Here is a 22,755-nt window from a genome sequence, read left to right on the forward strand (position 1 = left end):
TCCTTGTGTGTGTGTGTGTGTGTGTGTGTGTGTGTGTGTGTGTGTATCCACCATTTTTCTTTATTCATTCATCGTTATGGATACTTATGTTGTTTCCATTTCCTGGGTATCGTAAATAATGATGCAGTGAACATCAGTCATCTTTTCAAGGTAGTGTTTTTGCTTCCTTTGGATAAGTACCCAGAGGGGCAATTGCAGGAAAATATAATTCTATTCTAAATTATTTTAAGAAACTCCATACTATTTTCATAATGGCTGCATCAATTTATATTTCCACCAAAAGTGCACAAGGGTTTCCTTTTCTCCACATGCTAACACTTCTTATTTCTTGTCTTTCTGATAATAGCCATTCAAACAGGTATGAAGTAATATCTCATTGCGGTTTTGATTGGCATTTCCCTGATGATTAGTGTTGTTGAGCACCTTTTCAAGTACCTGTTGGCCATCTGTATGTGTTCCTAGGAAAAATGTCTGTGCAGAACTTATGCCCATTTTTCAATCAGATTTTTTTTTTGCTAATGTGTTGTAACAGTCCTTTATATATTTTGCATATTAACCCCTTGTCAGATACATGATTTGAAGATATTTTTTCCCATCTATTATGTTACCTTTTCACTTGTTAGTGGTTTCCTTTGCTGTACAGAAGCTTTTTTGATGTAGTGCCACTTGTTTATATTTGCTTTTGTTGTTTTGGTTTTGGTGTCAAATCCAAAACATCATTACCAACACTAATTTCAAGAAGCTTACTACCTTTATTTTCTTCTAAGAGTTTTATGGTTTCAGGTCTTATGCTTAAGAATTTAATCCATTTTTAGATAATTTTTGTATATGGTATAAGATGGTGGTTCAGTTTCATTCTTTTGCATGTGGCAGCTCAGTTTCTCCAACACCATTTATTGAAAAGACTGTCCTTTCCCCATTGTATATTCTTAGCTCCTTTGTTATTAATTGACCATAGGTGCCTGGGCTTATTTCTGGGCTCTCTGTTCTGTTCCAGTGATCTATGTGTCTGTTTTTATGTTCTGATTACTATAGCTTTATAATATAGTTTGAAATCAGGGAGTGTGATGCCTCCAACATTGTTCTTTTTTCTCAGTATTGCTTTGGCTTTAGGGTCGTTTGTGGTTCTATACTAATTTTAGGATTGTTTGTTTTATTTCTGTGAAAAATGCCTTTGGGATTGCATTGACTCTATGTATTGCTTTTGGTAGTATGGACATTTTAACAAAATTAATTCTTCCAATCCATGAGTGTGGGCTATCTTAACATTTATTTCTGTTTCTTTAATGTTGTTTATTAACATCTTATAATTTTCAGTGTACAGATCTTTCATGTTCTTGGTTAAGTTTATTTCTAGGTATCTTACTCTTTTTGATGCAGTTGTACAATAAATAGGATTGTTTCCTTAATTTATCTTTCTGAGTTCATTAGTGAATAGAAATGCAAGTGATTTGTGTATATTGATTTTGTATCTTGCAAGCTTATTGAATTTGTTTATTTTAACAGTTTTTTGATGAAATCTTTAGAGTTTTCTGTATGTCACACAATGTCATCTGCAAATAGAGACAGTTCTACTCCTCTTTTTCTGAATTGGATGCCTTTCATTTGTTATTGTTGTTGTTGCATTATTGCTCTGGCTAGGAGTTCCAATACTTTATTGAATAAAAGTGGTGAGAGTGGGTATCCTTGAGTTGTTGCTGATCATGGAGGAAAAACAGTCAACTCTTCTCCCTTGAGTATGATTTTAGCTGGAGGCTTGTGATATATGGCCATTATTTTGTTGAAGTACTTTTTCTCTATACTCACTTTGTTGAGACTTTGTATCATGAATGGGTGTTAAATTTTGTTGAATGCTTTTTTCTGCTTTTTTGAGATGATCACATGACTTTTATCCTTTATTTTGTGAATGTTGTATATCACATTGATTGATTTGAGGGTGTTAAACCATCCTTGCACCCCTGGAATAAATTCCACTTGATCACAGCATATGATACTTTTGTTGTATTGTTGAATTCAGCTTATTAATATTTTGTTGAGGAGTTTTGCATTTCTGTTCATCAGGGATATTGGCCTGTAATTTTCTTTACTGTGGTGTCTTGACTGGTTTTGGTGTCAGGGTAATGCTTGTCCCATAAAATGAGTTTGGACATGTTCCCTTCTCTTCTAATTTTTGGAAGAATTTGAGAAGATTGGTATTAATTCTTTGAATATTTGGTAGAATTCACCAGTGAAGCTGTCTGATTCTGGATTTTGTTTGTTGGAGGTCTTTGATTACTGATTATCTCCTTTCTAGTAATCAGTCTGTTCAGATTTTATTTCTTCATGATTCAGCCTTGGAAGGTTGTATGTTTCTAAGAATATATCCATTTGCGATGTCGGTGGAGTATTAAAATCCCCCATTATTATTGTATGGCTGTTTTACTCTTTAGGTCTGTTAATATTTGCTTTTATATTTGGATGGTCCTATGTTGGGTGCATAAATATTTACAAATGTCATATCCTCTTATTGTATTGATCCCTTTATCATTATGTAATGATCTGCTTTGTTCTTTGTCTCTTATTACAGTCTTTGTTTTATGTTCTTTGTCTTATGTAAGTATTGCCACCCCAGCTTTCTTTTGGTTTCCAAGAGCATGGGATATATTTTTCCATCTCTTCGTTTTTAGACTGTGTGTGTTTGTACATGTAAGTAAGACTCTTGTGGGTAAGATATAGATGACTTTAAAAAAGTCTGTTTATCTACTCTATGGTTTTTTTGCTTGCTTGTTTGTTTGTTTTCCTAGAATTTGTCCATGTACACTTAATTATTGACACGTATGGAGTTATTGCCATTTTGTTTATTGTTTTATAGACATTTTGTAATTTCATTTTTCCTCTCTACTTCTCTTGATCTCCTACTTTGTGATTTGATGATTTTCTGTAGTGGCAGTCTTAGATTCCATTCTCTTTGTCTTTTGTATACTTAATCTAGGTTTTTGCTCTGTAGTTACCATAATGCTGACATAAAACAATTTATATTTATAATAGTCTGTTTTAAGTCAATAACAAATTTCTTAGCAGTCTAAAGCTCTACATTTTTACTTACCCCCTTTTTATATTTTTGAAGTCACCATTTACATCATCTTATCTTGCATATTCACTATCAAATTATTGCAGTTATAGTTATTTTTACTGTTTGTCTTTTAACCTTTAACTAGTGCTTTGTATAAGCAATTAATCTATCACGTTTACAACATTAGGTTTTTCTAAATTTTACTGTATGTTAATTTTTACCAGTGAGATTCATATATTTGTATTTTTTTTCCTGTTACTGACTAGCACCCTTTTGTTTCAGCTTAAAAAGTCCCTTTAACATTTCTTATAGGACTGAGCTATTGGTCATTACTCTATGTTTTATTTTTCTGGAAAACTCTTAATATCTCCTTCAATTCTGAAGGATAACTTTGCCATGTAGAGTATTCTTGGTTGGCAGTTTAATATTTTCAGAGCTTTAAATATATCATGCCACACCCTTCTACAATTTTTCCTGCTGGAAAATATGCTAATAGTCTTTGGGGGATTCCCTTGTATATAAGAAGTTGTTTTTCTCTTGCTTCTTCATACAGTCTGTCCTTGCTTTTAACTTTTGATGATTTATTTATATTATATATATAAATAAATCTGGATGCTGTTTCCTTCCCCTGATTAGGGAAGTGTTCAGCCATTATTTCTTCACATAAATTTTCTGCCCTTTTCCTCTCCTCATTCCAGGAACCTGATGCAAATAATGGTCCTCTTGATGTTTTCCCATAAATTTCTTAAACGATCTTTGCTCTTTTTTATTCGTTTTTATTTTTGCTGCTCTAGTTGGAGGAGTTAAACTGCCCTGTCTTTGAGTTCACTGATCTTTTGTTTTGCTTTTAGTCTGCTTTTGAACCCTCATATTTGTCAGTACAGTGGTTGTATTCTTCAACTTCATCATTTCTGTAAGGGTACTTTCCTTTATTTTCTGTTTGTTGAAATTCTCACTTCTTTCATGTTTTGTGCTGACGTTAGTGAGCATATTCATTACTTATTTTGAATTTTTTGTCATGTAAATCATTTATCTCTTTTTCATTAAGTATTTTCCTGAAGTTTTTATCTTGTCCTTTTATTTGGAACATATTTCTTTGTTTCTTCAGTTTCCCTGACATTTTGTGTTGGTTTCTATGTATTAGATGAAACAACCTCTTCTCCCAGTCTTGAAGGTGTTGCCTCATGTAGGAGATGAACCTTAATGTTTAACCCTGTCCTGTTTCTTGGCTGTCTCTCATATCCTTGTGATTGTCCAAACAACCTACTTAGTTCTTAGTGGCTCCCAGCCGTTGAGGGTTTCCCAAGACCTGCCAGTGTCCTAAAAGGGAGGATCTCAGTCAGCACCTAAATTCAGGCTGATTGGAAGCCAGACTTTGGGCAGCAGCTTTTAAGTTATACATATATACCTCTTTCCATGGAAGCCTGGGAGATGGACACTTCATTCTGCTTTCTCTGTACTGAGCCCTGCATGATAGTTAAGCACCATTTCTTCCTTTGTGCCATCCCATTAGACCCATGAACACAACCACTAGCCACCAGAGGCAGGCTATCAAGGGTTATTTCTTGTGGGCAGCAACCACAAAAGCTGGTGCACCAAATATTGGCAGAAGCTCCTTTCTCAAAGATTCACATGACCTGGGGTTGGGCGGAGGGTGTTTGCAAAGTAGGTGCCCACTTCTTTCCCTGGTCTCTGCACAAGATTGCAGTTGGCCACTAGATGTGTGTTTAATTTGATGTCTTCCCCTCAGGCCAAAGCTATGAAAATAGGATATTATTAGTCCTCTTTCACAGAAAGATTGGGTGCCTGTCTGTTGTCTCTCTGCTTTGTCCTGTGGGTTGTTTCTGGTTACGAACTCTTTCTCTATTTGTTTCAGTCCTATGGGACTCATAAACGTCCACTACTCTGGCCACCAGAGCCAGGTGATCAAGGTAGTGCCCCCTTACTTAGAAGCAGCCACAAAAACCAGGCCATCAGGTGTATATACAAGCTTCTGTCTGGAAGATAAGGTGACCTGGAGTGAGACGGGGGAGGCTCCTTGGTCTTTGGAGAGTATTCAGTAAGCTTCTCGGTATGTCTTAAATTAGGTACCTGCCACTTAAGCCGAAGCTTTAAGATAAGCATATAAGTCTCTTTTACAGAAAGACTAAGCATTTTAATTGGCTGCCTTTGTGCTGGGCGCTGGGGTGTAGGCGTAGTGAATCCTCATGAGCCTTTTAAGTATGTTTCTCAGTTCACTATAGCCTTGTGTGTCTCATGGACAACAGCCCTGTTAACTTTCAAAGGTAAATGTTTTGGGTGCTTGTCTCTCAGGTACAGGTCTTAAAAGTTGGGGTGCCAGATGTAGATTTCAAATCCTGTGCTCCTCAGGAAGTAGCTCAGAGTTGTGGGTTCCCTCCTGATTATGGGTCTCCATGCCAGGAGTGGAGTTTATGGTTAGATTGTGTCTCAGCCTCTCCTACCCATTTCAACATCAGTCTTTTTTTGTTTACCCAGTATGTAGGAGTTTATTTCAGAGAAAATTGTTCCTTATATAGTTGTAGATTTGGTGTGTCCCTGGGAGGAGAGGTAAGTTAAGGCTCCCCCTACATTGCCATCTTGAGCTATAACTTCTAAAGGTATTTTATTTTATTATCTATTATTGATAATAAAATAAAATACTCATGAACTATTCTTTTGGACATGAGGATAGTAATTACAATTTTTGGAGTAGTCATTTTAATTAAAACTTGATGTGAAAATGACTTAGAATCTTTTTTAATAATATATTTTTTCATAAAACATTTCTGAGTTCCAAACCTCATCTAGATCATACCTTATTAAAGTTTCCTTACTATTATTCTGTATGTTTTATATTCATATACTTACTGTTTATTTTAGCAGAAAAGAAAGAAAATTGTAGTGTTTTTATGAAGATAATACAATAATTAGTGAGGTTAACATGTCTAAGTATCTTGGATGTCAAAGATTTACTAAAAACAAATTTTGTTAACCATATGAATGTAAATATTTCTAAAGTAGTTAGAAAACAAACTGCTGCTTAAAAATTTGTCAAAATCTGTATTTCATTTAAACCTTATATTGTTATATAAGGTACATACACACACAAACACATACACACCCAGGTACACAAAAAATGCAGGTGAAAGTCTGAAGACAGTTGTAAGACCAAGTATATTCTACCCAGATAGTAAGGCGTGTTACAAATGTAGGAAAATTTCTCACAGTATAAAATTTTATTTATTTCTTTCAGAAATTAATGAATCATGGAAACAAATAGAAGTAATGATGAAAAGGATTGTGAATAGCACTGCAAAGGAAATTTTATAATGAATAGCAAGAGAATAAGAATCGTTTTTAAAATCCAAGGATACTTTTCAAAAATTTGTTACATGGTAGTTAGCAACATTAATCTTAATAAATTCACAAAAAATATAATCATATGTTCTGCATTGTCTGACCATATTCAGTATAACTGAACATTAAAAATAAGGCCAAAATAAACATTTTAAAAGTGTAAAATTGTCTAAAATTTTAATTATAACATTTAACTAAAAATAACACTTCTTTTAAGTAAAGATCAAAAGTGAAAATTTAGGATGATTAAAAATAAATAGCACTGAGATTATCAATACCAGTAGAACATGGATAATGAAATAAACTAAAATTAGAAGGAGGGATTAATATGGATGAAGTAAGCAATTAATTAAATAAAATACAAAACCTTCAAAATCAGTAGCCTAGATAAATTATTTTTCCACTGTGGGGATGAAAAAAATAGACAAACCACTGGCAAGATTAAAAAAGAAAAACATAGAGAAGACATAATATCAAAAATTGAAAGGGAATAGATCTATAGAGATAGAAGAGTGTTTAAGGTTTTAGATAACCATATTTAAAATATATAAAAAATAGGCAGCATTCTTGGAAAATACAAAAAAGTTTTATTTTTTGTGCAGAGAGAAGTTTAAAAAAATCTAAATTGACTTATATCCTATTTTATTGAGTGTATATCTTTCTCAAAGCACCAGATCTTACCTGTCAGTTCTGTTCAACCTTTGAGAACTGCTTGATTTTTGTGATAGTGAAATACAATGGAAAGCTTACTCATTATCTATTGCTGTATAACATATTACCCCAAAACTTGGCAGTTTAACACAACAAACATTTTATATCTCACACAAGTTCTAAAGGTCAGGAATCTGGAAGTGATTTAGCCTGGTGAGTCTGGTTCAAGATTTCTCAGAAGGTTATAATCAAGTTGTCTGGTACTATAGTCATCGGAAGCCTAGAAGATCCACTTCTAAGCATTCTTATGTGGTGGTTGACAGACTTCAGTTTCTTTTAGCTGTTGGAATGGGACTTAGTACTTTTTTTTTTAAATTGAAGTATGGTTGATTTACAATGTTTCAGATATACAGGACTTAGTTTGCGGGCACCCTCTCCACAGGACTGTCTCCTTAATACATGGCAGCTGGCTTCCCCATAATGAGTGATTTGAGAAAGAGAGAGTTCAGTATAGAAGGTGCAGTGTTTTGACCTAATTTAGGAAGTGACTGTCACTTATGCCATATTTCATTGGTTTATCTGCTGGTAAACCAACCCTGGTACAATGTGGGAGGCAACTGCACAGGTTATGAATATCAGAAGATGGGGAGTATTGGTGGCCATCTCAGAGACTGGCTACCAGAGAAGACTTGCAACTTTATAATGATAACACAGATCTGATTCAAACACTAAAGAAGGATAGCACAAAAAGATTTATACAGTGATCTCATTAATGAAAATATATGCAAAATTTCTAAAGAAAACTTATATGAGAAGTGTTTATTAGCAAGAATCTAAGAGGGGGTTCAAGGGTATGAAATCTGAATCCAAATCTCCCACATTCAGTCCTGGCTCAAGCACTTAGTAGCTGTGTATTTAACTCTTATGCCTCAGTTTGCTCATCTCTCAATGGAAAAAGTAACAATATCTACCTTACAGAATGGTTATAACGATTACATGAGGTAATATATGTAAAGCCCTTAGTGTCTGACATGGTAAACACTATGTAAGTGTTAAGTAAATAAACCTTAATTGATTATTTAAAGGAGATAAAACATGATCATCTTGATACTAAACTTTTGAGAAAATAAAAACTCATTACTAATAAAACTCTTAATAAAAAATGTTCTTTAACTTGATAAAGGGTGTGTAGTTGCTTTACAATGTTGAGTTAGTTTCTGCTGTACAGTAAAGTGAATCAGTTATACAGATACATATATCCACTCTTTTAGATTTCCTTCCCATTTAGGTCACCACGGAGCATTGAGTAGAATTCCCTGTGCTATACAGTAGGTTCTTGTTCCTTATCGATTTTATATACAGTAGTGTATATATTTCAATCCCAGTCTCCCAATTCATCCCACCCCCCCCTCCTTCCCCTTGGTAACCATAAGTTTGTTTTCTACATCTGTGACTTTATTTCTGCTTTGCAAATAAGTTCATCTATACCATTTTTCTAGATTCCACATATAAGCACTATTATATGATATTTGTCTTTCTCTTTCTGACTTACTTCATTCTGTATGACAGTCTCTAGGTCCATCCATGTCTCTGCAAATGGCATTATTTCATTCCTTTTTATGGCTGAGTAATATTCCATTGTATATATGTACCACATCTTCTTTATCCATTCCTCTGTTGATGGACATTTGGATTGCTTACATTTCCTGGATATTGTAAATAATGCTGCAGTGAACATCAAGATGCATGCATCCTCTCGAATTATGGTTTTCTCTGGGTATATGCCCAGTAGTGGGATTGCTGGATCATATGTTAGCTCTATTTTTAGTTTTTTAAGGAATCTCCATACTGTTCTCCATAGTGGCTGTACCAATTTACATTCCCACCAACAGTGCAGGAGGGTTCCCTTTTCTCCACACCCTATCCAGCATTTATTGTTTGTAGATTTCTGATGATGGCCATTCTGAGCAGTGTGAGGTGATACCTCATTGTAGTTTTGATTTACATTTCTCTAATAATTAGTGATGTTGAGCATCTTTTCATGTGTTTTTTGTTCATCTGTATGTCTTCTTTAGAGAAATGTCTATTTAGACCTTCTGCCCATTTTTTCATTGGGTTGTTTGGTTTTTTTGTTATTGAGCTGCATGAGCTGTTTATATATTTTGGAGATAAATCCCTTGTCAGTTGCTTCATTTGCAAATGTATTCTCCCATCCTGAGGGTTGTCTTTTTGTTTTGTTTATAGTTTCCTTTGCTGTGCAAAAGCTTTAGTTTCATTAGGTCCCATTTGTTTATTTTTGTTTTTATTTTCATTACTCTAGGAGGTGGATCAAAAAAGATATTGCTGTGATGTATGTCAAAGAGTGTTCTGCCTGTGTTTTCCTCTAAGAGTTTTATAGTGTCTGATCTTACATTTAGGTCTTTAATCCATTTTGAGTCTGTTTTTTGTGTAGGGTGTTATGGAGTGTTGTAATTTCATTCTTTTATATGTACCTGTCCAGTTTTCCTAGCATCACTTATTGAAGAGACTGTCTTTTCTTCATTGTATATTCTTGCCTCCTTTGTCATAGATTAGGTGGCCATAGGTGTATGGGTTTATCTCTGGACTTTGTATCCTAATCCGTTGATTTATATTTCTGTTTTTGTGCCAGTACCATACTGTTTTCATTACTGTAGCTTTGTACTTAATCTGAAGTCAGGGAGCCTCATCCTCCAGCTCTGCTCTTCTTTCTCAAAATTGCTTGTGCTCCTTGGGGTCTTTTGTGTTCCCATACAAACTGTAAAATTTTTTTGTTCTAATTCTATGAAGAATGCCCTTGGTAATTTGATAGGGATTGCACTGAATATGTAGATTGCTTTGAGTAGTGTAGTCATTTTCACAATATGTTCTTCCAATCCAAGAACATGATATCTCTCTCCATCTGTTTGTGTCATCTTTGGTTTCTTTTATCAGCATCTTATAGTTTTCTGAGTTCAGGTCTTTTGCCTCCTTAGGTAGATTTATTCCTAGGTATTTCATTCTTTTTGATGAAATGGTAAATGGAATTGTTTCCTTAATAATCTCTTTCTGATCTTTCTTTGTTAGCATATAGGAATGCAAGAGATTTCCATGTATTGATTTTGTATCCTGCAACTTTACCAATTTCCTTGATGAGCTCTAGTGGTTTTCTGGTAGCATCTTTAGGAATCTCAGTGTATAGTATCACGTCATCTGCAAACATTGACAGTTTTACTTCTTCTTTTCCAATTTGGATTCCTTTTATTTTTTTTCTTCTCTGATAGCCATGACTAGGACTTCCAATAGTATGTCGAATAAAAGTGGCAAGAGTAGACATCCTTGTCTTGTACCTGATCTTAGAGGAAATGTTTCAGATCTTCATCGTTGAGTATATTTGCTGTAGGTTTGTCGGATATGGCCTTTATTACGTTGAGGTAGATTCTCTCTATGCCCACTTTCTGGAGAGTTTTTATCATAAATGTGTTGAACTTTGTCAGAAGCTCTTTCTGCATCTACTGAGATGATCATATGGTTTTTAGTCTTCAATTTGTTAATGTGCTGTATCACATTGATTGATTTGCATATACTGTATTGAAGAATCCTTGCCTCCCTGGGATAAATCCCACTTGATCAGCATGTATGATCCTTTTAATGTGTTGTTGGATTTGGTTTGCTAGTATTTTGTTGAGAACTTTTGTGTCTATGTTCATCAGTGATATTGGCCTGTAATTTTCTTTTTTTGTGATAACTTTGTCTGATTTTGGTATCAGGGTGATGTTGGCCTCATAGAATGTGCTTGGAAGTGTTCCTTCCTCTGCAATTCTTTGGAAGAGTTTCATATGGATAGGTGTCAGCTCTTCTCTAAATGGTTGATAGAATTCACCTGTGAAGCCATCTGGTCCTGGACTTTTGTTTTGAGGAAGTTTTTTAATCCACTTTCAATTTCAGTACTTGTGATTGGTCTGTTCATATTTTCTATTTCTTCCTGGTTCAGTCTTGGAAGGTTGTACCTTTCTAGGAATTTGTCCATTTCTTCAAGGTTGTACATTTTATTGGCATATAGTTGACTGTAGTAGTCTCTTATGATCCTTTGTATTTCCGTTTTGTCCATTGTAACTTCTCCTTTTTCATTTCTAATTTTATTGATTCAAGTCCTCTCCCTTTATTTCTTGATGAGTCCGGCTAAAGGTTTATCAATTTTGTTTATCCTCTCAAAGGAGCAGCTTTTAGTTTCATTGATCTTTACTATTTTCTTTGTTTCTATTTCATTTATTTCTGCTCTGATTTTTCTTTCCTTCTACTAAGTCTGGGTTTTCTTCTTCTTTTTCTCTTTGTTTTAGGTATAACTTTAGGTTATTTGAGATTTTCTTTTGTTTCTTGAGGTAAGATTGTATTGCTGTAAACTTCCCTCTTAGAACTGCTTTTGCTGCATCCCATAGTTTTTGGATCAGCATGTTTTTGTTCTCATTTGTATCTAGGTATTTTTGATTTCCTCTTTGATTTCTTCAGTGACCTTTTTGTTATTTAATAACATATTGTTTAGCCTCCATGTGTATTTTACAGTTTTTTTTCTGTAATTGATTTCTAATCTCATAGCATTGTGGTAAGAAAAGATGCTTGATATGATTTCAATTTTCTTAAATTTATCGATGCTTGATTTGTGACCCAAGATGTGATCTATCCTGGAGAATGTTCCATGTGCACTTGAAAGTGTATTCTGCTGCTTTCTGATGGAATTCCCTATAAAAATCAATTAAGTCTATTTGGACTAATGTGTCCTTTAAAGCTTGTGTTGCCTTATTAATTTTCTGTCTGGTATATCTGTCCATTGTTGTAAGTGGGGTGTTAAAGTCCCCCACTATTATTTCCCCTTTTATGGCTCTCAGCATTTGCTTTATATATTGAGGTGCTCCTATGTTGGCTGCATATATATTTACAATTGTTATATCTTCTTCTTATACTGATCCCTTGATCATTATGTAGTGGCCTTCCTTGTTTCTTGTAATAGTCTTTATTTTAAAGTCTATTTTGTCTGATTGAATATTGCCACTCCAGCTTTCTTTTGATTTCCATTTGCATGGAATATTTTTTTCTATCCCCTCACTTTCAGTTTGTATGTGTCCCTAGGTCTGAAGTGGTTCTCTTATAGACAGCATATATACGGGTCTTGTTTTTGAATCCATTCAGCCAGTCTGTGTCTTTTGGTTGGAGCATTTAATCCATTTACATTTAAGGTAATTATTGATATGTATGTTCCTATTGTCATTTTATTAATTATTTTGGGTTTGTTTTTGTAGGTCTTTTTTCTTCCCTTTCTCTTTTTTGTTCTTCTCTTATGTTTCCTGCCTAGAGCAGTTCCTTTAACATTTGTCGTAAAGCTGGTTTGATGGTGCTAAATTCTCTTAGCTTTTGCTTGTCTGTAAAGCTTTTGATTTCTCTGTCAAGTCTAAATGAGAGCCTTGCTAGGTAGGGTATTCTTGGTTGTAGGTTTTTCCCTTTTATTACTTTAAGTATATCATGCCACTCCCTTCTTGCCTGCAAAGTTTCTACTAAGAAATCAGCTGATAACCTGTGGATTCCCTTGTATGTTTTTTGTTGTTTTTCCCTTGTTGCTTTTAATATTTTTCTTCATATTTAATTTTTGTTAGTTTGATTAACATGTGTCTCGGTGTATTCTTCCTTGTGTTTATCCTGTATGGGACTCTCTGCACTTGCTGGACTAGGTGACTGTTTCCTTTACCATGTTAGGGAAGTTTGAGACTGTTATCTCGTCAAATATTTTCTCAGGCCCTTTCTCTCTCCTTTCTTCTTCTGAGACCCTTATAATTTGAATGTTGGTATGTTTAATGTTGTCCCAGAAGTCTCTGAGACTGTCTTCATTTCTTTTTATTCTTTTTTCTTTATTCTGATCCATGGCAGTGATTTCCACCATTCTGTCTTCCAGCTCATTTATCCATTCTTCTGCCTCAGTTATTCTGTTACTGATTCCTTCTAGAGTATTTTTCATTTCAGTTATTGTATTGTTCATCTCTGTTTGTTCTTTAGTTCTTCTATGTCTTTGTTAATCATCTCTTGCATCTTCTCAATCCATGCCTCCATTCTTTTTCTGACATCTTTACTATCATTATTCTGATTCGTTTTCATTATTTCTTCATTTAGTTGTTCTTGTAGGTTTTTATCTTGCTCCTTCGTCTGCAGCAGATTCCTCTGTCATCTCATTTTGGCTAACTTATTGTGTTTGTGGTCTCCTTTATGCAGGCTGCAGGATCATAGCTCCTCTTGCTTTTGATGTCTGCCCCATGGTGTGTGAGGTAGATATTGAGTGGGGCCTCCCCTTTGCTCTGTGGTTGTCACTGCCCTGTCAGGGGCATGGTGTGCTCCTTAGTTGTTGAAGTAGAGGCCCGAAGATCTGTTTCTTAGCTGTGTTTCTGATCTGCAGTGAGAGGTACGTTGGATTGAAGCACTTCCACGGGGAGACAAGCCTCTGAGTATTCCTCCTCTGGAGACGTTCAACTGTGAGTGTGCTCTGTTATGTCACCCTTTGCCTATTGTGCGGGCTCACAAAGTACACTGTTGTTGGCACTGCTCTCTGTCCCATCATAACCATGGGTATGCCAGCAAATGGCCCTGGTGACTCTCCTGTGTAGTTTTCACCAGACCACTGATCCACTGAGGTCAGGTCCCAGCACATGCAACAGTTGTTCACCTGGGCCTGCTGTGGGAGCTATGGAGGCTGCTCAGAGTCTGGCCTGGCCCAACTCTCATGTGAATGTGCCCACCAAGCCCACAGCTGCTAAAGCCAGACCTGTCTCACTTGCAGGAGCACTTGTTGTTTGGATGTTCCATAGGTGCTGCATTTAGGAAGCCATCAGCGCAGGTGTATTCACTGTTTTGTTCCACTACCTTCTGTTTTTCAGGCAACTTCATAATTCCATCTTCCCAAGTCTTTTTATCTTCTTGAGCAAAGAACTGTTCCATGTGCCTTTTACAGTCTTCCAGGGAATTAGAATTTTTTCCATTAAGAGAATTTTATTACTGTAGGTTTGTAGTTTAGTTTGAAGTTGGGGAGCCCGATTCCTCCAGCTCTATTTTTCTTTCTCAAGACTGCTTTGGCTATTCGGGGTCTTTTGTGTTTCCATACAAATTGTAAATTTTTTTGTTCTAAATCTGTGAAGAATGCCGTTGGTAGTGTCATAGGGATTGCATTGAATCTGTAGATTGCTTTGGGTAGTATAGTCATTTTCACAATATTGATTTTTCCAATCCAAGAACATGGTATATTTCTGTTTATGTCATCTTTGATTTTTTTCATCAGTGTTTTATAGTTTTTTGAGTACAAGTCTTTCACCTCCTTAGGTAGGTTTATTTCTAGGTATTTTATTCTTTTTGTTGAGATGGTAAATGGGATTGTTTCCTTATTTTTTCTTTCTGATTTTTCATTGTTAGTGTTATAGGAATGCCAGAGATTTCTGTGCATTAATTTTGTATCCTGCAACCCTACTTCAAACTATACTACAAAGCTACAGTAATCACGACAATATGGCACTGGCACAAAAACAGAAATATAGATCATTGGAACAGGATAGAAAGCCCAGAGACAAACCCACACACATATGGTCACCTAATTTACGACAAAGGAAGCAAAAACATACAATGGAGAAGAGACAGTCTCTTCAGTAAGTGGTGCTGGGAAAATTCGACAGCTATATGTAAAAGAATGAAATTAGAACACTCCCTAACACCATACACAAAAATAAACTCAAAATGGATTAAAAAACTAAATGTAAGACTGGACACTATACCTAGACGGGTGGGATAGGGAGGGTGGGAGGGAGATGCAAGAGGGAGGAGATATGGAGATATATGTATAGCTGATTCACTTTGTTATAAAGCAGAAACTAACACACCATTCTAAAGCAATTATACACCCAATAAAGATGTTTAAAAAAAAAACCCTTTAGAGGAAAACATAGGCAGATCACTCTTTGACATAAATCAATCACAGCAAGATCTGTTTCAGTCCACCTCCTAGAATAATGAAAATTAAAAGAAAAATAAACAAATGGGACCTAATTAAACTTAAAGCTTTTGCATAGCAAAGGAAACCATAAACAAGACTAAAAGACAACCCTCAGAATAGGAGAAAATATTTGCAAATGAAACAACGGATAAAGGATTAATCTCCAGAATATACAAACAGCTCATGGAGTTCAATATCGAAAAAAAAAAAATAATTAAAAAATGGGCCAAAAACTTAAATAGACATTTCACCAAAGAAGACATACAGGTGGCCAAAAGGCACATGAACATCTGCTCTACATCACTAATTATTAGAGAAATGCAAATCAAAACTTCCATGAGATATCACTTCACACCGGTCAGAATGGCCATTATCAAAAAATCTAGAAACAATAAATGCTGGAGAGGGTGTGCTGAAAAGGGAACCCTCCTGCACTGTTGATGGGAATGTAAACTGATACAGCCACTATGGAGAACAGTATGGAGGTTCCTTAAAAAACTAAAAATAGAACTACCATTTGACCCAGCAATTCCACTACTGGGCATATACCCTGAGAAAACCATAATTCAAAGAGAGACGTGTACCACAATATTCATTGCAGCACTATTTACAATAGCCAGGACATGGAAGCAACCTAAATGTCCATCAACAGATGAATGGAAAAAGATGTGGCACATATATATATATTATATAATATATATTATATATATATATATATACAATGGAATATTACTCAACTATAAAAAAAAATGAAACTCAGTTATTTGTAGTGAGGTGGATGGACCTAGAGTCTGTCATACAGAGGGAGGTTAGTCAGAAAAAAAAACAAATACTGTATGCTAATGCATATATATGGAATCTAATAAAAGTGATACTCATGAACCTAGTGGCAGGGCAGGAATAAAGACGCAGACATAGAGAATGGACCTGAGGACATGGGGGTGGGGGGAAGGGGAAGATGGAGTGAAGTGAGGAACGTTGACATATATACACTATGAAATGTAAAATAGATAGCTAGTGGGAAGCAGCAGCATAGCATAGGGAGATCAGCTCCGTGCTTTGTGACAACCTAGAAGTGTGGGATGGGGTGGGGGTAGGGAGGCTCAGGAGGGAGGGGATATGGGGATATATGTATGCACATGGCTGATTTACTTTGTTGCACAAAGAAACTAACACAGCATTGTGAAGCAATTATACTCCAATAAAGATGTATTTTAAAAACATTTTATAAAGACCAAATTAAATGGAAATCTGAAGGTGCAATGTCTGGTGAATATGGCGGGTGAATCAGAACTTCCCAGCCAAGCTGTAACTCTTTTTGCCTGGTCATCAAAGAAGCAAATGGTCCTGTGTTATCCTGATGGAAGATTATGTGTTTTCTATTGCCTAATTCTGGACACTTTTTGTTGAGTGCTGCTTTCTAATTGGGAGCAGTACTTGTTGGAATTAATTGTTTGGTTTTCCAGAAGAAGCTCATAATAAAGGACTCCCTTCAAATCCCACCTATACACAACATCAGCTTCTTTGGATGAAGACTGGCCTTCGGTGTGGTTGGTGGTGGTTCATTTCACTTGCCCCATGATCTCTTCCATTCCACATTATTGTACAGTATCCACTTTTCCATTTTTTAAAAATCGATTTTAAAAGTGGAATGTTATGGTTATGTTTAAGTAGAGAATTGCATGCAGAAATATGATGAAGAAGGTTTTTTTGCTTATGTGGAACCCAAACATCAAAGCGATTAACATAACCAAGCTGGTGCAAATGATTTTCATCACTTGATTTGGATATTTTGAGTATGTCAGCTGTCTCCCACATGGTGTAACATTGATTTTTCTCAATTAATGTCTTGCTTTGATTGCTTTCAACTTCAACTGGTCTACCCAACTGTGGAGCATCATCCAACAAGAAATCTCTAGCACAAAACTTCACAGACCACTTTTGACATGATGGATCAGTCACAGCACCTTCTCCATACACTGCACAAGTCCTTGGTTGTGTTTCAGTTGTGTTTTTACCTTTCTTGAAATAGTAAAGCATAATGTGCTGAAAATGTTGCTTTTTTCCTTCTATCTTCAATATTAAAATGGCTACACAAAAATTCACCAATTTTGATAATTTGTTTTTAAATGCACATTGATATGACAGCTGTCACAACACAATCTAACAAAATTGTTTCAAATGAAGTTAAAGACAATTAATCACTACTAGAGCCATCTTTCAGAAAAAACTGAATGAACCTTTTGCCCAACCCAATATATAAGCCAATAGGATTCCTATATTACAGGAGAAAATATGGGAAAAACTACACTGAAAATAACATTAGCAGTAGATACAGGGATATCTTTGGTATTTTATTGAAGGAAGACTTACATAAATGGAGACACATGAATTTTACGGGAAGATCCAAAATTGCAAAAGTGGCCATGCTCTAATATTTGTATTTTATTTTCAATATACTTTATAAAGTTAATGCAATCCCAGTTCAAAGTTTCAGTGAAATTTTAAATGAAGAATTTGACAGGCTATCCCTAAAGTTTATAAATGTGTAAGAAAAATGTTAGACTTTTAAAAAATGTTTATTAAACATTTAAAATGTGTCTTCGCAGATACTAAAACGTATTTAAAAATGGCAGATATTAAGGGTATGGCATTAGCATCAATATCCACAGAGATCAGTGAAACATAATACAGAGTCTAGAAACAAGGCACTTTATATGAGAATCTAATATGTAATACAAGAATCATTTAGAGTGAAGTGTAAAAGGAATGTTTATTCATGATCTTAGCTTCATGATACTGGTTTGGTTTTTGCATTATCCACTCTGCTGTTCTGTGTCCTTGCACATTAATTTTCATGTCTAATAATTCTACTTCTCAGATTGTTCATTCTTCAAGTTTATTCTTTTTCAATGCAAATGTGTTTGCAAATCTTATTGAAAACATGAATTAGAGTATCTTTTAACTAGAGACTGTTTACCCTGAGTTCTCAGGTTGCTATCACTTTTAAAAATTGCTTAAAGTTTTCATTTACTCTGAGACTTCTTGCAGTTTGTATAGCCTAATGGAACACAGGCTGATTTATCCAGTACAGGTAATTGAGTAAGCTTTTTAAGAGATAATAGGGGTCACAGTTGAAATATTTATTTCCAAATAAAAATATGAAAAATTAGTTTTATCTTAATATTCCTTTTGCAGCTTAAAGACTGTAGTTATTGGGGAATAGAAATGGGACTCTGGGGAAAGAGAAATAGCTAAATATGCAAGAATTTGTTTTTGTTTTTTTTTAATTCCTGTCAATGAAGACTTCTCTTTCTACTTTACAATCCTGAAGCTAAGGCAGCATCTCTTAGATTAGCTGAATGGCAAGAGCTGTCATTTGCCATGTCCCTCAGTTTCATTCAGTGAGCTCTTATTGGTACTTGATATCTGCAATTAGACAGACCTGCAGGTTCTGGCATCAGGTCTGAGACTGGATAAATACGATTTATTTTCCACAGAACAGGTCCAAAGGCCACTCCAAAGGCCTGTCCAGGGCCTACTATAATCCTGAAGATGGGAAATAAGAGGCCTTCACAACTCAGGAGAGCTGGCAATTTTAGTACTTTCAGGAGGTTTCTTAAAGGTAAAGTAAAATGTTCTGATGCATGAATATAGCTTGGTTTTTCTGCTTAAAGCTTCTGTGTAGAAGGAGAATGTGGCCAAGAGGTCTAGTCACCAACTTACTTGATCTCTCTGTGCTTCAGATTGTATATATGGTGATCAGAAAAATTTGGAACCAGACAGGGTAATAGTTTCCAAAAATTTTAGAACAATTTCTTGGCCTTGTGCTAAAAAAAATAGACCAGGAACCATGAGACTGGAGTTCTTGTCCCAGTTGAGTAGCTCTGGAATCTTATTAATTACCTCATCTTCTTGGCTTATCTGCTTCATTTGTAGAATTACAGGATGAAACCATAAGATGGTTTTATTTATAATATTTTTGTGTGATTTCTGTTGTATTGATGTTTTGCATTGATTTTTTTTTATAATTAGATGAAGTATAATAAATTGTTTTTGTAAAGAATGGAAAACTTTGTTTCCTAATATAAGGACAAGTTAATGTTTAATTAATGATAATGATTAGAATTAGTGAAACTTTTAAGGCAGTGTGATATAAATAGATGAATAATAGTGTTGTGAGTTCTATGCTGATAAACTGGGGTCTGTAGTGTACATAACTAATCACACCTGAAACCTTAAATGTAAAATAAGTGGGTCCATTATTAACAACTCTTTTTGCTTGCTAATCTTCAAACCAAGGAAATAATCTGCGCTTTTCTCCAATTTGATTAGTATAGATTTATTTAGCCCCTTTCCCCAAAAACAGCCCTTCAATTTATTGATGATTTTACTTTTAAAATATTCTAATGATTATAATTATTAATTCTTCATTCTTGATTAATGTGTTTCTCATTCTTTGCTTGGGTTTGTTCTCTCTCTACTTTTTGAAGTGAAAATGTTTTTTTCTTTATTTTCTTATGTTGTTTAAGAATAGAGAATTTTTAAGGAATTAATTTGTCTTATGGTTAAGCTTTTTTCATAGCTCATTAGGTTTGATTACATAATGTTTTAACTAATATTCATTACTAAATATGTTGTAATTGTGATTTTGATTTATTAACTTCAATTAAAAGTCATTTAGGTGAGTGCTTTTTAAGTCATAAACAAACATGCAGGAATAACAAAAATGTTGGACACTTTAGTTACTTGTTCTACATTATCTTTAGCAAATGTAATTTTTTTGGGGGGGGAAAGTAAAACTAAAATGTAAGTCATTTTTCAAAAAGATTTAAATATTTGCTCTTTTATACATATACTTGTCTGCATATTCACTAGAGCAAACACTAGCACTTTTTTTTTTTTTGCGGTATGCAGGCCTCTCACTGCTGTGGCCTCTCCCGTTGCGGAGCACAGGCTCCGGACGCGCAGGCCTAGCGGCCATGGCTCACGGGCTTAGCCGCTCCGCGGCATGTGGGATCCTCCCGGACCAGGGCACGAACCCGTGTCCCCTGCATCGGCAGGCGGATTCTCAACCACTGCGCCACCAGGGAAGCCCAACACTAGCACTTTTGATGGTCATTGAGTAGGCTGGTTTTGTAGAGACTGTAAATATCAGAGCTGGATATTTACCACTATGTCATTAATAACACAGCAGAGAATTAATTTTTTGTGTGAAACATGATAGATGTGTTTTGATAGATTGTATCATTTTTAGCAAATATTCCTGTTTTCCTTCCCCTCTGTGGAAAGAGCAAGTATACTTCATGCCCCATTGTTGTCAGGCTTGGCCTCATGGCTTGCTTTGACTAATGAGATGTAAGAAAATGTCATGTATGAAAACTGTAAGAAAACCATGTCTGAGCAGAAGTATTATATGTGCTTCAATGGTTGTGTTCCTCTTCCATGAGAACAGCATGTCCCAGGTGTGCCTTCTGTCTAGGACCCAGATTGACAGACATGTGGAGCAGAACTAAACTTGATCCACAGTCGAGCAGAGCCAGCATAGCCACATAGACCTGTGTGCAATAAACAAGTGTTTGGCTTTGAAAGGCAATCAAATGGTGGATTACTGTAAAACATCATCACATCAAACCTGATTGAATTAAACCATCCATCTAGGTTAAGGAAAATCAGGATTTTAAGGGAAAGAACTAATAACTCAGTCACTGGTGGTATTCTTGCATTTTAATAAGTTTCATATCATATTCTAAAAGAGCAAGTTTTTTCTATTTTATATATAAATCACATTTCTTGTAGTATTGCTTTTGCCATCAATTATTTATTTGGCCCATTGCTCTAGACTCATCATAATATCTGCTTCTCAGGCTTCTGCAGATTTTCGACCATGTGAAATTTGCGTGTGGTATGTCTGTGGTTCTTTTCTAAATGATTTTTCAGCTCCATTTGAAAAAATGTTTTACTGTCTATTTTTTTTCCTTTTTGCCTTATGTTCTTAATATGAATTTATGGTGAAAACTTGGTGAATATTACCTAAATGGGGTATATAAATGGCAGACTTAGAGTTTAATTTGACTGTTACCTATTGCATGGAAATCATTCATTCACTCCTGCATGCATTCATGCATTCAGGGTCTGCTGTGTGGCAGGTACTGTTGGAGATGCTGGTAGTACTAAGAAGGATAAGATATTTTCTATGCACTTGAGACCTTGCAATCTACTGGAGGTCAGAGACAAACACAAGTATTTGCAGGAGGAGTATGATGGCACCACATAGATGGTAGGTAGGAAGATCTACCTCAGTATAATTATAGTGGGGAATGGAGGGTGTGCAGGAGTGAAGGAGTGAGTGGAGGACTTTGAGAAGGAGAAAAGCATCATCAGATTTTTGCTTAAGTTTTCATTTTATTGAAGTATAATTGACATAAAATTATGTAAGTTTAAGGTATATAACATATTGATTGGATACATTTATATTGCAATATTACTTTCATTGATAGCCAATACCTCTATCATGATACACAATTAACATTTCTTCTAGTGATGGGTACAGTTAAGATACAGTTGATTAGCAAGTTTAATATAATACAGTTTTGTTTATAATCACTGTTAGATCTAGATCTCCATAACTTAATTATTTATCTACTAGTTGCAAATATATATTCTTAAACAATATCTCTTTCATTTCCCTACCTCCTAGCCTTTGGTAACCACCATTCCTTTCTGTTTTTTCAAGTTCATTTTACTTTGGATTCCACTATAAGAGATATCATACAATATTTGTCTTTCATTGTCCAATCCATCTCACTTAGCATAATGACCTCAAGGTCCATCCATGTTGTAAACAAATGGCAGCATTTCCTTTTTTCTCATGACTGAATAGTTTTTCATCTTGTGTGTGTGTGCCACATTTTCTTTATCCATTTTCCATAGATGACTCTTAACATTGTTTTCATGTATTGGCTATTGTAAATAATGCTGCAATGAACATGGGGGTGCAGATGATTTCATTTCTTTGAAGGAACTACCCAAGGCAAAAAAGGGGTTCCCTTTTCTCCATATCCTCGTCCAACACTTTATCTTTTTTGTGATAGCACCTCACATCTGTTATTATGACTGTCATTTTAGTTTTCATTTGCCTTATGATTAGTGATGTTGAGCCCCTTTTCATGTAACTGTTGGTCATTTTGTTGTCTTCTTTGGAAAACTCAAATGTCTCTACAGGTCCTCTGCCCATTTTTTAATCAGATTTTTAGAAAGTGAGTTGTATGAGTTCTTTATAAATTTTGGACATTAACCCCTATCCAACACATGGTTTGCAAATTTTCTACCATTCTGTAGTTGCCTTTTCATTTTGTTGTTCTGTTAGCATTGCAGAAGCTTTGGAGTTTGATCTAGTTCCACTTACTTTTTAAAAATTTTGTTGTTTGTGCTTTGGGTGTCATATGCAGAATATCATTAATAAGACCAATGTCATGAAGCTGTTTTCTTCTAAGAGTTTTGCAGTTTCAGGTCTTATGTTTAAATCTTTAATCTATTTCGAGGCAATTTTTGTGAGTGGTGTAAGGGTAGGGGTCCAGTTTTCTTTTTCTCCATGTGGTATCATTTTCCCAACACCATTTATTGAAGAGACTGTCCTTTACTCATATATTGTTGGTTCCTTTGTCATAGAGTAATT

The 22,755-nt window shown here is 35.1% G+C and overlaps 1 protein-coding gene across 1 annotated transcript in view; it reads left to right on the top strand.

The window, feature by feature from the left end:
• The window catches only part of MANEA (mannosidase endo-alpha), an 81,233-nt gene that overhangs the window by 41,492 nt on the left and 16,986 nt on the right, over nt 1-22,755 (top strand). The gene's annotated exons all lie outside the window — the stretch shown is intronic.

Source organism: Kogia breviceps, chromosome 13, assembly GCF_026419965.1.
Source record: "Kogia breviceps isolate mKogBre1 chromosome 13, mKogBre1 haplotype 1, whole genome shotgun sequence".
Classification (NCBI taxonomy): Eukaryota; Metazoa; Chordata; class Mammalia; order Artiodactyla; family Physeteridae; genus Kogia; species Kogia breviceps.